The sequence below is a fragment of the Equus przewalskii genome, chromosome 3 (assembly GCF_037783145.1).
Source record: "Equus przewalskii isolate Varuska chromosome 3, EquPr2, whole genome shotgun sequence".
Taxonomy (NCBI): domain Eukaryota; kingdom Metazoa; phylum Chordata; class Mammalia; order Perissodactyla; family Equidae; genus Equus; species Equus przewalskii.
The window spans coordinates 33,654,628-33,668,006 of NC_091833.1; the positions used below are offsets into that span (position 1 = coordinate 33,654,628).

Below are 13,379 nucleotides of genomic sequence, written 5' to 3' on the forward strand. Positions count from 1 at the left end.
ATTACATTTTTCTCCATTCTGTTGCATTTAACATGGACTAACACGGGTGAGCTTAAACAAACAGATGGCCCGGGCGTGAATGCTCCTTTCAGTCTGCGGAGCTGGAGGTGGGCTGGACCCGAGGGGGCTGGAGGGCACTGCAGATGGAGGATTAGTTGGGGGGTGGGGGGGGGAGAAGCTGCAGAGTTAAGGGGGAAGCGGAGACAAGAATAAACTCGTGACGAAAAAAATCAAAACTACCTCTGCGCATGGAGCCTCAATCCTCTCAAAGTGTGCAGTTTAACTGTTGAAATCCTTCTGCCTAAAAGACAAATGGCCTCCTTTATTCAAGAGTGTCAAGTAGTGAAAATAAAACAAAACAAAGACCCTTCAGAGTATATTTTCAGAAGATAATCTAATGCTCAGCGAGGGCCCGGGAAGAGGGGCGTGCGGGGGAGCAGGGGAGCCCCTCGTGGGAACCTGTGCGCAGGAGCCAGGCCCCTGTCGCCTGGAGATGGGACCGGGGAGACCCCGAAAGGGCAGCCCCCGGTGGAGGGGCTTCAGGGGCGTGACCAGGCCTGCTCCCTCCGAGCCCCAATCCAAACGGCTGCTCCTGGCCTCCCGTATGCGGACTCTAAGGCACCGACACGGCCGAGAAATCCTTGGGCCTGGCGGGAACAGGCAAGAGTGTGCAAGGCTGGGGTGCAAGTTCTGGGGTGTGGGGACACTCTGAGGTCACTGCTGAGGGCAATGCAATTTACGTTGTGTCTTCCTCACGTTGAAGAACGGAGGTGCCGGCTGGTGCCAGTCTCCCCGTGGGTGAGCCAGCCACGGACGCTCCACTCGACCTCAGACACCTTCCAGAATCCTCCTCCTCCACACGTGCAAGGAGATTGCAGAAGACCGACAGCCATCCTTACCACTCCCGCATAGCCTGGGAGAGGTCTCATCGCTCCTCATCCCAGGGGTTAAAAGAAGTCCCCTAGGTCCCAGCCAACTGTTTGGATGGGGTCTGTTCACTGGCCTGGTGGCCAAGTGGGTGATTAAGCGCAGCGGACACCCCCGGGAAGGCAAGACGGCCGTCCCGTTGTCCCCCTACTGCTTGCAGAGGAAGCACCACCTCCCCTCCATGCGCCGTCCCTCCCACACTCTAGGCACGGCGGGCAGCTGGAAGGAGAGGTAGAAGCAGTTAGAGGGCGCATGGAGCCATTTATTAGCACATGCCCCGCAAGAGAGCCGTTCGTTAGAGGCGAGCTGTTTCCTGGAGGCTCCGACCAGAGAAGAGGAACCAGGACACTAATTACAAAAGCCTACAAGGCAGGGCTGTCGGGGGCACCCCAACACCCAGCGCCCGCCCCACCCACCGCCTCGCTCTGGTTCCCCGGCCGCCAGCTCATGTGGGTACCTGGAGCTCTCGGGGCTCAGTCTGGTCTTCCAACCATGTCGGGGCAGACACGGCCCCAAGCCTGGAGCAGCTGAGTCCTGACAACTCGGCGAAGGCAAGAGAGACTGCAGGGTGAAGAAAAAGAAGAATGTTCTAGAAAGACACAAGACCCAGTCCCCAGGCCCGGACGGCCAGTGACATCCACTTTTCTTCTTCACCAGTCTCTCTCTGAAACACCAAAAATGAACCAGGGAAAGCAGAAATGTATGTGTAAAAAGAATTTAGAGACTGCACACACACACACACACACACACACACACCATTTTATTTTTAATTTATTTATTTTAAATACCAGACTATTTCTTCTTACTAAAAGCCTTTTTCACACTATTTTATCCCCTGTTCTGCCAGCGCTTCCCTCCTTAATGTAAACGAAGGCATTTCCCACAGCCCTTTTGCTGGAATGTTCCAAACTGCTGGCATCGACACATTTCTATTGCATTTTATTGCAGTAACATTATTTTATGGCTCGTAGTGTGTGGTGTGTGTGAGGGGCGGGCAGGGGAGGAGGGTTCCGCTGCAGAGGGGAGCTGCCCCGTGGTGCTGTCGGCCCCGTATAAATCCCGAGAAGTGACAGTTGAGCTGGCAAGAGAATTTGGGAAACCAACAGACCAAATATACAGTGCCGCCGCCCGTGGGTCTCACCTTTACGAGGCAGAGCGAACTTCTGGAATGGATGGGCTGCCGCCTCCAGGGCCACTCATTAGGAACTTGATGCACTGGACGTGGGGCTCATTGCCCTCCTGGGGCAGCGAAATGCTTGAAAACGGAGTTTTATTAACCTAATAAAGTGAAAGGGAAAAAAAGTGAGGAAAATTTCAGCTGGAAGGGCAAATGCAGGGAATATAGTAAATTAACCTATTTTTAATATTTAGAACCATTTTGGCCACCAACAGCAGCTCCCCCCACAGACCCTGCATCCCTAATGTCTGATTTCAGCTGACCTGCTAGCGACAGGCAGCCGCTGTCTGAAGAAAGCCAGGGGTGCGTGTTTTCAGGGTCTCAGGGACGAATTACGAATTCGGGCTTCTTCGTCTTACTCAACGCCAAAGCCATGGAGTGCAGGAAGGAAAAATGGCAGAGATGAATGTCTTCAAAGCACAGAGAGGTTTTGGAGAACAGTCTGGACGCTGCCCGACTGTCTCTGGGTGGGAAAGGAAGGCACCGGCACCCAGGAACCGCAGAGCCCCCGCCTCGCAGGAGAGAACTTATAATGAGTTAGAGCCGTGAGTCAGGCACACGCAGACGCGACAGGTCTCATTTACACACAAACACCACCGGGGGCCCTAAACTTTGGAAGTGGGGACTGTGGGAGTCTATTTTAGGACAGAGGCCAGCACAAGCCGAGGCTTCTTGGCTCTCCCGGAAGATGCTCCAGGAGCGGCAAGTGCCATTTCAGTGAGCCGCTGCCACGTGGACCTGAGAGCCAGCCCACCCCTCACTTCGCCTGAACCCACAGAAAGCAAGAGAGATTTGTCACCTCTCCATCCCAGAGCAAAGGCTGCTGGCGGTTCTGCGTTCGCACCGTGCCGCTGCCCGGGGAGGGAGGACACATTCCGGCAGCAGACGTGTCGCCCATGTGGCAACACGTCAACAGCAGATGCTTTGTAAACGAGAATCAGTAAGCCCCTCGCACCCCAAAAGCTCCCCTCCTAAATCCAGGAGGGCGGTGTAGCCCTCCTCCGTGGGCCAGCGCCCGCCTGCCTGAGGACGTTCCTTTCCTTTTCTTCTAAGATGAGAACATACACTAACATGATTATCTCTACGGGCCCCCATATTATTCTCCACTCCTTCCTGAGCCGGTTCCAGCCTCCGGTGGCCCCTAACACACCCTCCGGCCGGCCCCTGCTCGGCCTGTGGAGGATGGGGTCTCATGTGCGTGTTTGTCGGGTACCCAGTTCCGAGGACATTTATGTAGCTCTGAGATTGGGACAGCTCCGATTTCTTTTTTTTTAAGTTGTCTTAAAATATTGTGGGATTTTGGGGGCAGTGAAACTCATACGGCTGACACTGTAAGGGGGGGTACGTGACACCATGCGTTTGTCCAAACCCATAGAACAGACATCACCAAGAGCAAGCCCTCCAGTACACTATGGACTTGACTTTATAACTATGTATCGATCCTGCCTCGTCGTTGCACCGAATGTTCCAAACACCAACGCAGCATGTTACTGGTGGGGAAACTGAGGCAGCGGCCAGGACAGGGGTAGCAACTCCATCTCTCTGCTCGTTTTTTCTGTAACCCTAAAACCACTGCAAAAAATGAAGCCCACTGATAAACAGAAACCTCACTGCTGAAGCGCTAGGAGGAATTTTCCTTTGCCTGCTCTCCTCCCATTTGGTATTTCCTGGGAAAGGACTTTCAAAAAGTAGGAAAGTGCAAAACAAAACAACCCCCCCACACACACACACAGCTATTTGGTCTCCCCCATCGGAGGCCCTTCTGTGCTGGCTCCGGACCTGAGGGACAGGCTCTGAGACCGGATTCAGCAGACAGAGGTGGCCCGATTCTTGTGCTGCAGTCACAGCGAGAAAAGCCAGTTATTTTAATAGTCTTCTCGTTCATTTTTTATTTTCACACCAACGTCCCACTGCACTGAGTGTAGCATCATGATCTCTATAAATAAACCGAAAACCTGCTTTCCTTTCGCAGCCGGTTCTATCCAATTTACAGTCAAGTGTCAGCCTGTCCACCAGGGTCACCAGGATCACTTGGCCCTGCCCTCTGAGATCAGGCAGAAAGAAGGGCTGAGCCCACCCATGGGTCTGCAAACCCAACACAGATTACGGAGGAGGAAGCCACCTTGAGGTGCAGACTGGGAGGTGATGGCTGACCTGGGGGGGCCTGCTGCCTCAATGGGGTCCTCACTACCAGCCTTGACAAAAAAGAGGGGCCTGTCCCTGCTGAGAGACAGAGAGAGAGGTGGAGGGAGAGACGAAGAGAGAGAGACAGAGACAGAGAGAGAGAAAGAGAGATGGGAGAGTAGAGAGACAGAGAGAGGAAGAGAGAGACAGAGTGAGGAAATAGAGACAGAGAAAGAGAGAGAGAGAGAGAAAGAGATGGGGGAACAGAGACAGACAGACAGACAGAGACAGTGACAGAGAGACAGAGAGAGGTGCTCGTAAGCCAGACACGCCCTGTCCACCCGGTCCGCAAGGGTCTGCAGCCTCACGCTGGGAGGGGCCACAGTGCAGATGGCCTCATCTACACCGGCCCGCACGCCACACGCCGTGAGTCCAGGCGGCAGCGGCTGGGTCCTGCAGCCGCGGTGGCGCCACCAGGTGGCGACAGGACAAACTCAGCTTCCTGCCCTTTGGCTCCTCTGCGGGAGCTTTATGGGGGTGGCTGCCCCGTGATCTCAAACCCGCACGGAGAGAAAGACACCGTGAATCCGTGGGTTGTGCCGGTTTCCGTTCCGCCTGGAGTGAACTCACAAGCAGCCTGAGCCGCGCGCTACGGAAATCCAGCCGCAGGAGTGCAGGGAGCGAATCCACTGCCCGATGCCCCCAAGGAACTGGGCAATTAGGGGCTCCGAGCACTAGGTCTGGGGGCATCAGACCCAGCGATGTGAGTCACAGCCTCTCTCCTGGCCCTTGCTGGCTCAGACAGCACCAGCCAATCTCCAGACCTCTAAAGCTGGCTCTATCGCCTCACCCTCAGACTCATTCCTACTTCACGGGGCTAGGAGGACAGGGGAAGAGAGGATGTCTTGCAGAAAACACACGCTCCAAAGCAAAGAGGCTCGTTAACACTCAGTGCAGCTGGGGGCTTTGGGGGGCAGCAGTCAAGAGGTGCTGAGGATGAAGGATGCCCAGCACACCTGACCCCATCCCCATCCTTCCTCTGCGGTGTCCTCTAGACCGAGGCACGGATGTTTTTATGGCACTTCTTAACTGGTGGTTGGCACTGACAAATAAACTTCAGCTGGTACTAACCATGCATGAGCAGTAATTGTCACAGTTGATGTTTACCGGGGACTTCCAACAGGCCAGGCTCAGTACCTCACAGGGGTTAACACAGATGACCCGCCACACTCCGCCAGGCCCCTCTGTGGAGGTGCCATCGCACGCCCGTTTTACAGATCAGAGAGCCGAGTCTCGGTGGCTGCATGGCTAGGAAGCGGCTGAGCTGGGGTCTGAAGCCCACAGCCAGGCCCCGCCTCCACCGGCCTCCTGTCAGCCCAGGCCACATTAGGGGCGCCTCTTTCTGAGGCTGGTTATGAAAACCCAAGAGCTAAGGGGAAAAAGTTTCACTCCCTTTGTTTCTTTACCAGAACTGTTTTAGGAAACAGGAAGCCCAAGCTGAAATGCTGGAACCAGAGGAGACTGTGATGAAAATAGGCTCAGCTCAGCCAAAAATCACACAGGAGCGGGCACCAGGATGCGGGAATGCGCCGACTCCGAGGACGGGGCGGCCTCTGGCGCTGTCTTCCAGCGCCCACCCTCTCCTGGGGAGCCTGGAACAGGTTGACCCTGGAGGTGCAGTCCCTCTGTCTGGGCACTTCCATGAGAAGATGGACAGCTTTCCAGCACAATCCATGAGGAATTGTGTGAACAAGGTGGGGCAGGCACTCAGACCTCGGAGTCAGAAACGCCTGGCTTGGGCATCTGAGTTGTGCCTCTTGCTTTGCAGTGAATTGCTGACCTTGCACAGCCTCAGCTCTTTCATCAGCAAAACCAGGACCCTAACACCTGGTTTATGGCGCCTGTGTGACGGTGTGTGACGGCCTCTGCAGCGACGGGCAGAGCAGAGCAGCCGTGCCCCCACATCCTCACTCACTTCTCCTTAGCAATGAGCACTGTCCCTGCCCTGGGGTCTCGGCAGTCTCTCCCCTCGGCACGGTCCTTCCAGGATCCCAGGGGGCCTTTATCCCGACTGCCCAGCACATGTTCTCGTCAACGGGTAAAGGTGCATAAGAAAATGTTTACTGTATCAAATTTGCAACTATAAACAGTGATGCAGTTAGTAAACTCGTGCACAAGAGAGCCTGGCACCGCGGGTGAGTACACACCAGACACACCGGAGGATACAACCCACACTGCACGCCGCACCCCGTGGAGCCAGGACCAGAGCCGGGGGGAGTCGGGGTCACTTAGTTCACTTCGTTTTAAACTTCTAGGGTGACGAGGATGACAATCAGCCCGCACTGGCGGCCAGCACGACAGGCCTGGCCTCCTTGCATTCGGTCCCTTTCCTTTCCATCATCAGTCAGGGCCTCAGCTGGAGCCGCGGGACTCAGCGTAACCACCACAAACAAACGCAAAGCAGGACGAACAACACCGCGGCCTAGAAAGGGAATTCACAAGTGGAAAATGCCAGGCCCAGAAACCAACAGTGTTACCTAAACCGGATCAGGGCCACACAGCAGCAGAGCGAGTCAGGAGATGACAGTCACCCGCTGAGCTGGGACTTTGCATCTTAAGTGACCTGGCAGGCCCTACTGCCACCATCTACTAATGTCAGAGAAGACCCATGACAACTGAGACCCTTGGACGCTGTGAGCAGATGAAGGGGACGCCCCCAGGGCCTCACCCCTTCAGAACTGAGGGGCCAGACCATCACAGAACCCCCTTTTCTTCTTGCCCAACAAACTCTCTCCCCACCCAAATTATCAGCCACATTAATGTGATCAACAATATAATGACTTTCCCCGCCGTCACCTGCGTTATTCTCTTTCCTTTTTACGGGAACAAGTGTTTCTTTGCCTCTCCCCCAGCCTGCACTGTTCCGTCTGTCTCTCTCACCTCCAGCCCCACCGCACGAGGCAGGCAGGGCCCGTGGGGCAATGAGGATTCGTCCACACCTTCTTCTGACCCTGGCAACCCATCCGTGGGTCATGTATTGCTTATTTTCAAGGCCACTCAACTACTTGCTGTCTGACACACCACGTGTGCTACACCAACACGTGCAGGGCTGTTAATATTAACCCATTAACAGGAGCGCATCAGTCAATATTTTGGATGTGCCCAATCCAGCCGCCACCCCCCTAATGACAGGGACCCCCGTCGTGTCGAGCTTTGTGCCACTATGTGTACCGTGGTAGACATCCTACAGTGTCAGCACACCCTGGTGCTGTGATTGTGCAAATGAGGTTCCTCCAAGCCGGGGTGCAGGGTCACTTTTTATGTGCATTTCAAATTTCCGAGACAAATGCCAGATTTTGTTCCTTCACCAACTTGCAGCCATGTCCACAACGACAGCAACTTATGAGTGGCCGTGTCCCCACACCTCAGCCAGCCCGAGGTGTCACCATCTTTTGCATTTTCATAGGTCTGGATCAGCCCCTAATTCATATCTTAGTCACGTCTGAGCCCAGAGGCGGCACTCGCTGCCCCTGGACTAGTTTGGGCTCTGATTCCCTTCCAGCCGTGTGCAGAAGATCCCAGTGGCGGGAACGGGGCACCCGGAGGCGGCATTCCATTAATTTGGGAAATGCTGCTTCCTCCAGCACTCTTCACAGAGCTGCTTCACAGAGGGTCAAGGCTTCCGAGAGCTCTTCCTGTGAAAGCACCTGTTCACCCGTGTCCCGCGGCATCTCCGGCACAGGTCGGGCTTTTGCACTTTGGGTGGACACGAGTTTGCCGCATTAGGCAACAAGGTGCTGCACATCTTGTGAGCACTGCATGCTGCACAGTGGTGAGCAAAGCAGACCCGTCCGCTGGCCTCCTGGAATTCCGTCCAGCGACAGAAATAGATATCAATAAACTCAGACACACAGAAGTACACTTACAACTGTAGTAAGTGTTAGGATCCTAAAGTCGTCAGAGCTGACCTGACCTGAGAAATCCAGGACGGCTTCCCTGCTGAGGAAGCGATGTTGGTGGTGCAAATCAATGGAGGAGGTGGTAACTATTCAAGCCGTGGAGAGCGATACAAGCAGAGAGCTCCACGAGAGCTCAGGAGCTGGGAGGAGAGAACATGGCAGATTTGAGGACCAGCAGAGGCTGGGAAAATGGAGGCAAAGGAGTCAGGACGAGTACGGCTGGAGATGTGGCTGGAAAGGAGATGGGGCAGAGAACACGGGACTCTTAGCAACCATAGTACCCATTTTGTGCACTATTACTTTCCAGCCCCCTGTCCAGGTCCACCAGACACATGGCTACAGGCAACCATGTCGGGTTTATTAGTTTGATGAGCAAGGGAGAGCACACTGAGAGTAACTACGTGAATCTCAAACTGGGGAGTCAGGAAAGGATGCTTACAGGGTTCTGTGGGATGAGAGTTAGTAACATGATGGTCTGGGCAGGGATCTGTCACAATTTGTAAGCTACACGTGGCTGGAAGGGTCGCTGGGCAGCAGGGATGGGGTGTCACGAGATCAGACTTGCATTTGGTGGAAGGCCAGGTTATAAATATACTTTTAACTGACAAGCAGATGTTCTGGTTCTATTTCACAGTGAAATAAACCATCCCAAACTTTAATGGCTTAAAACAGTGATAATTATTCTGCTCATGAGCCTGTAATCTGGGCGAAGCTCAGCGGGGGCAGCTGTCTCTGCTCCACTTCCGCATCAGGCAGGTGGGCTGGAAGGCTGGGCCCCACACGTCTGCTGATCAGTGCTGACTGCCAGCTGGGGCCTGGCTGGCCTGCCAGTTACAACACCCATACGCGGCATCTCCACGCAGCCTGGGCTTCCTGCCTACACTGAGGCGGATTCCAAGGGCGGTTGTCCCCGGGGAAACCCAATGGAAGCCGTGTCACCTCTTGCAGGCTACACTCCGAGGTCATGCAGCATCATTTCTGCCACATTCTTCTCGCTGAGGCTGTCCCCAAGGCCAGCCCATATTCAGATGGAAGAAAATGAGATTCCACCCTTTGTTTTCACACCAGCACAGTGGAAAAGCAGGGGAGAAGGATGAGGAATCATATGAATAGACTTGCTTTACAAAGAGATGACTACGGCTGCCTTGTGGGGAACGGATGCGAAGGGAGAGCAGGGTGCCCGTGGGGACCAGGTGGGTGCTGGGACCACAGTCTAAGAAGTGAGGGTGCTCTGGACCAGGGGTGGAAACAGAGGTGAGGAGAAATGAGAGTTTTCAAGAGTCCATGATGATGAAGTTTGCTGGGGAAGAGCCAAGAGCAAAGAATAATTCGTAGGTTTCGGCTGCCCTGGTACCCGCTCTCCCCTCTTCTCTTCCTCTGGGCCTTTTCATCATGGCATGGGAGTTTCTGCTCAATTCTCACCTCCCGAAGTCCTCCCTGAAGCCTCGGTCTGATACAGCCACCCACGGACCCTAGCTGCCAGTCTACCCTCGCCAGGTGTTTGTTTTATTCATGGCACCCACCTTTCCTGACGTGAGGTGGTATGTTTGTTTCTTTGCTTGCTTAACGTTTTCTCCTCACTGGGGTATAAATTTCTTGATGACAGCAACCTTGTCCGTGGTTCGTCAGATCTTCAGTCCCTTACACAAAGTGCGTGCTCAACGAACAATTTTTTAAACGAATAAATGATGGCGGGAGTAGAATTTTCTACAATAGAGAATCCTCAAAGAAGATGAGGTTAAGGGAAGAAAGGATGACCCTTTTTTGGACATGTTGAGGTTTGAGTCACCTTTGAGATGCGCACAGGAGACAACAGTTAAGCAGTTTAGAATATGAATTAAGCTCAGAGGGGAGCTGCAGGGTGAATATACAGAGCTGTATTCTTCTGGGTAAAGGGAACGATGAAAGCTGTGGGTAGGAATGAGTTTACTTGGGGACAGAGTGTCAAGCAGAAAGTAAAATGAGCCTAGAAATGAATTTCGAAGAATCCTAACATTTCGTGGTCAAACAGAGGAGCAGAACGTGCAAAGAGAACAGAGCAGAAGTATCTAGAGAGGCAGGAGGAAAACCAGGGGAGTGCACACCATGGAAGCCGAGAGAGGGGGGTTTCAAGAAGGGTGGGGTGGCCAACAGCGGCAAAAGTGGCCAGTGGTCCGAAGTCAGGTCCAAAAAATGCCTAACCGGATATGGTGACGTGAAGGTCGTTGGTGACTTCTGCAAAAGCTGTTTGATTAGAACAATGGAAGTGGAAGCCAGATTGCAATTGACTGAAGAGTCTATAGAAGGTTAGAGAATGAACACAGCAGGTAGTGAGAGGCCATACTCCTGAGAAAGGTAGCTTGAAAGGAGAGTGGGGTGATCAGGGGGTAGCTGGAGGACGGTGTGGGGCTGATGAATGTTTGTTCTTAACATGAGAGAATTGGTCAAGTTTATATATCTTTTTTAAAAAATGCAGTAGTTACCCAATATATATCTTTGTTTGATCAGAGCTTACTTTCGAATAATCTCGTATGGGTTCACGTGGAGTAAAGAGTCTTACACAGTGTACTCCCAGCCCCTCCCTCACGTTGTTTTCGCTCCTGTCGTACGTTTCACTCATATATGATATAACACACTGGACACTGTGACTGCGTTTGCTTTAGACACTCAAATATCTTTTAGAGCAATTAAACACAAGACAAAATAAAGTTCACATTTTTCTTCCTTTTTGCCGTGCCCAGTGCTTTTCACTTCTTTATTCAATCTTTTAAGATGTTTTATTTTTTTTTCCTTTTCCCCCGCAAAGTCCCCTGGTACATAGTTGTATATTTTTAGTTGTGGGTCCTTCTAGTCGTGGCATGTGGGATGCTGCCTCAGCATGGCCTGATGATTAGTGCCAAGTTCTCGCTCAGGATCCAAACAGGCGAAACCCTGGGCCACCGAAGCAGAGCACACGAACTACACCACTCAGCCACGGGGCCGGCCCCCTTTTTTTTTCAAGATTTTTAATTTTTTCCTTTATCCAATCTTTAGATCCAAGATTCTTATTGGTTTCATATACCTTCTGCCTGAAGAACTTCCTGTAATATTTCTTGTAATGCAAGTCTAGTGATGATAAATTCTGTCATTTTTTGCCTTTACTTATCCTCCATTTTTGAAAGATAATTTTCACCGGAAGTGGAATTCTAGGTTAATCCTTTTCTTCCTTTCCACCCTTTAAAGATATCACTCCATTGCCTTCTGGCTTGCACAGTTTCTGCGGAGAACTCTGCCGTCATTCTAATCTCTGCTCTTCTGTACGTGACGTGTCCTTTTTCCTTGGGTGCCTTTAAGTTTTTCTCTTTATATTCAATTCTCAGCTTTCCATGTCCTAATGAAAGTCAGGGGAGTTGGTCATGCTTAAAATGATGAGAAGGACTAGTAAATAGTAAATAGTAAAGTAAATAAAAGTACTTTACTATTTTAATTTAAAAAGTAAATAGTAAAGTAAAGTAAATAGTAAATGGTAAGGAGGTTACAAGAGAAAGAAGAGGCTCCTGATTACTAAGATTCCCAAGAAGATGAGATGCAAAGTCAAGTGGAAGGATGGGCATTAGATATGAGAACGGACCGTTCTTCGTTGTAACAGGAGGGAGTAGCAATGGAATAAATATTGGTGTGTATAGGTTGGTTTCTGTATTAGTCAAGTTTTTCTGGGATAATCAATATAGCAAACAACTCCAAAATCTCAGTGGCTTGTACCAATGGACATTTTATTTCTCACTTTTGAGTCTATGGCTTGGCTGAGTTCAGTTGGGCTCAGTTTTCAGTCTGCTCCATGTGTCCCTGATTCCAGGGAGCACCTGATACCTGGGCATGGTCTTCTCGTGGCAGACGGCAGGAGCAGAAAGGTGGAGTGAAGACTCACAGTGACTCTCACAGCCTCTTCTTGCAACTGTGCCCTGTCATTTCTGCCCACCTTCCTTTGGTCAAAGCAGGCCAGGTGACCAAGTTCAAAGTCCCTGGAGAGGGCAGTGTGCTCCAGCTGGGGGCTGGGAATGTGGAATATGAGAATTTGTGTCACAATCAAACAATCTGCCAGAACCTCTTTGGGAGCACAAGTTGAGTTTCCCACCTGATGGCTTCTGTGAAGTAGGGAACAAATCCAACTCCTGCAAATGAAGGAAGGAGGAAAGTCAAGTTTGGGGGAAAGTGACAAAGGTTTGAAATGGTGTGGAAATACTTATATCATATCCTGTGAAACACCAGCTTGAGGAATGTCACTACGGTTCACGTCCAGCGGGCTCCTCAGCAGTAGAGACGCTCACCAAGCAGACGCTCCTGGCACGATGGCTCTGGCTCCAACTCAGGCTCACATTTGTGTGTAAATCCTTTCCCAGACTTGGTGGCTCTGAGACAACACCACCTTGTCCCCCTGGGGGAGGAATGGAGCAGGAGGTGAGGACACACTTTCATCACAGTTTCCCTGCTTAGTTTCAGAAACATGAAGACTCAGTGAAATTGTGTTTTCACAATTACCTTTTGGAGTAGAAGATGTCTACCCCATCCAATCACCAAGGTAATTTTTTTCTGGTGTTGTAAAAGAGAAGCCCTTGGCCAGGTTACGCTTGGCATGAGTAGAAGCTGGAAGGTCTAGGTGGCTGATTCTATCCTGGGTTGCTTCTCGCCTGCCCCAATTTGGGTTTAGCTAGAACATTCCCAAGGTCATTTCAGAACATTTTCATTATAGCCAAACGCACTCCATGTTCACTCAGTCCCCTTCCTTGATGTTTTTAGGTGCCATGGTATCCAAGAGAAATTCAATGCCAGGGTTCCACTCACTTCGCTTAAATTGTCAAAATGCCTGTTTCTGAGCTGCACAGAGAGCTCTTTCCGCCTTCCCTTTGACCCAGGAAGTATTCCATGCCGGCTTCAAGTTGGAGTCCATCCCCAGTCCAAGTTCCAAAGGAGGGGATTCCGCTGAGAGCCCTGGAGCTGGCCGGGTTCTGTGCAATCAGAAGTTGGATGAGGGGGTTGAGTTCACTTCCAGGAGGATGAGCCATTCTTCCTCTTTCCACCAGTGCAAACACCCTTTTGGCCACTGGCTTAGTCACTCCTTCATTTGGATAAAGGAAAATTCCTGTTTTCCGGGAGGGAGCAGATGGTCACTCCCACAGCTGTGGAAGTCTGCACAACTCAGGCCCACTCTGGGACAGTGTCAGGCCCGTGAGAAG

At 51.9% G+C, this 13,379-nt stretch overlaps 1 long non-coding RNA gene across 8 annotated transcripts in view; it reads right to left on the reverse strand.

The window, feature by feature from the left end:
• LOC139082254 (uncharacterized) overlaps positions 1–13,379 on the reverse strand; it is a 93,506-nt gene that overhangs the window by 9,937 nt on the left and 70,190 nt on the right. For 2 of the 8 annotated variants that reach the window (XR_011538069.1, XR_011538062.1), the window contains exons 1-4: positions 2,368–4,587; positions 2,069–2,205; positions 1,385–1,488; positions 241–301 (exon numbers count right to left, since the gene is read on the reverse strand). This is a non-coding gene — a long non-coding RNA (uncharacterized lncRNA). Of the gene's footprint in view, positions 1–240; positions 302–1,384; positions 1,489–2,068; positions 2,206–2,367; positions 4,588–13,379 lie in introns of those variants that run through there. The other 6 variants (XR_011538065.1, XR_011538066.1, XR_011538064.1 and 3 more) reach the window with 6 other exon arrangements.